Source organism: Octodon degus, unplaced genomic scaffold (genome assembly GCF_000260255.1).
Source record: "Octodon degus isolate 3935 unplaced genomic scaffold, OctDeg1.0 scaffold00199, whole genome shotgun sequence".
Lineage (NCBI taxonomy): Eukaryota > Metazoa > Chordata > Mammalia > Rodentia > Octodontidae > Octodon > Octodon degus.
The window spans coordinates 4288241-4290368 of NW_004524775.1; the positions used below are offsets into that span (position 1 = coordinate 4288241).

Consider the following 2128-nt stretch of genomic DNA (forward strand, 5'->3'; position numbering starts at 1 on the left):
AGCTACTAAAAGATACATGTAACTATGCTTTTACAAACTCCAGTCAGGAACTACTTTTATTTCAGAAACAATTTCACCAAAAAAAAAAAAAAAAAGAAAACACTACGGGCTGGGAAGATGGCTCAGTGGATTAAGCGCTTCCCTGACAAGCGCAAGGGTCTGAGTTCAATCCCCAGTTCTGCCAAAAAAAAAAAAGAAACAATTTCACTAGCTGAGAAAAGGAAATGTGTTTCAGAATCAGCTAGAGTCTTTTCAAAGCATCCAAAGCTCAGTGGTAAAGCACTGGCTCAGCACTACTAGCACAGTATATGTTCCTGGCTTCAACCCTCAGTACTGTAAGCAAATAAACAAAATGGTGGCCAAACATACAAAAATAAATTAGACAAACATCATTAACTCCAAGTGATGACTATCTAGTTTAAGATTTACAAAGATTCACTGGAGGCAAACCCAAAGAACCTAAGAGTTTAAATTATTTCAGCAGTCATTTAGGAATTTGTTCATCAGTGTTTTGCTGCCTGGAGAAAAACCAGTCAGTTTAGAACAGTATGCCAAAGCCCACAGAAAAAAACCAAGAATACAAATGATGAACAGGACTCATCTAGCAACTGTAACACGTACCTCCATATTCAAAATATAAAAGTAGTAAAAATACTTTAGTCAGAACTTTCTGATACCTTATAATTATGCAAAGACTGCAAAGAAACAAATATTCACCAGGAGTTTATGCAGCAACTGCCTCTGAACATCAGTGCTTTATATACTGTAAGTGGGTTTTTGGTGTGAGCTTGAACCCAGGTCCTTAAGTATGTTGAGCCAAGAATGCTACAGAGCTACACCACTACTCTTATGTTTAATTTCCAAAACTGTAATTAAATGTATGGTCAAGTCTTAAAATATATTTGACCTGGGGTTCTAAATTAGTGGTAGAGGGGCTGGTGAGATGGCTCAGTGGTCTAAAACACCTACTAAGCACAAGCTTAGCAAAGCACAGGGACCGCGGTTCAACCCAGTACCACATGCCAGCCAGCCCCGCCCCCTGGTGGGCTGAGCTGGCCACACACACACACACACACACACACACATAAATAAATGATGTAAGTTGCATCCTGAGCATAAATAACTTTAAAAAGAACTAATAAAGATGACTTCTCTAACTTAAAAAGTTTTTAAAAAAACTATTAAAAAAAATCCAAAACAAGTTAGAATCTATGAACTTATGAAAAAGGTAACACTCTTGAAACTTGGTATTAAAGTCAGATTTAACCAGCAGTTATGGCCAACTCCTCCAAAAACATTTCATACCTTTGCTTCATAAAGAAGAGGGCCATGAAAGCACAGTACTCGTTCGCCTGTAAAAATAAAAAAGCACTGTTATAATTCACTTCCATAATAAAGATTCACATAGGAGAAATACCACTCACATTATTACAACCACTTAGTAGCTAACGTAAATAATAACTAATCTATTAAGCTGCATGTAAATCATAAAAGCACCTATCATATGCCAAATAAGCCAATGGAATCTATTATAGTTACTATTGGTAAATGTGGCTTGTTGGTTCTACTCATACTAGCTTGCAATAACAAACTTTTTTTTCTTATAATGGGATTGCACCCAAGGTCCAACAGTCAGGCTGGCTTTGAACTTGCCATTCTCCTGCCTCAGTCTACAGAACACTGTATGCACTAACACACCTAGCTTAGAAATACAATGTTTAAAAACGCTATTCCTCATGCGTTTTCTACATTTAGGAACTTACTGTCCACATGCATCTCTGCTTCTAAGTTTTTTAGTGAATCAATTTTTATTTTTAAATGTATTTAGTGCAGAGTCTACAGGACCTTACTACACAGATAGGACTCATAGTGATCCTCTTGTTTTCAGCCTTCAAAACGCTGAGATTACAGGCATGCACCACCATGCCCAGTCTTAGTGAGTAAAATATTTTACCAATTAAAATTTCAGTATACATCAGAGACGGCTGAACTTTTAAATAACCTCCCTGCATTCACTCAAATGTATTTTGCAACCTGTTCTGCTTCAACAAAACAGGAAAAAAAATTTAACCTTTGGTATATTACACTCTATGATGAGCCTACCGTTAAGATTTACAAAACCAAATAA

At 36.6% G+C, this 2128-nt stretch overlaps 1 protein-coding gene across 2 annotated transcripts in view; it reads right to left on the reverse strand.

Annotated features, from left to right (window-relative positions):
- The window catches only part of Morf4l1 (mortality factor 4 like 1), a 13862-nt gene extending 12515 nt beyond the window's left edge, over positions 1–1347 (reverse strand). For both annotated transcript variants that reach the window (XM_023704643.1, XM_004644468.2), the window contains exon 1: positions 1306–1347. The gene's annotated coding sequence lies outside the window, so the exon portion shown is untranslated. The remainder of the gene's footprint in view (positions 1–1305) is intronic.
- Positions 1348–2128: the final 781 nt, after the last annotated feature.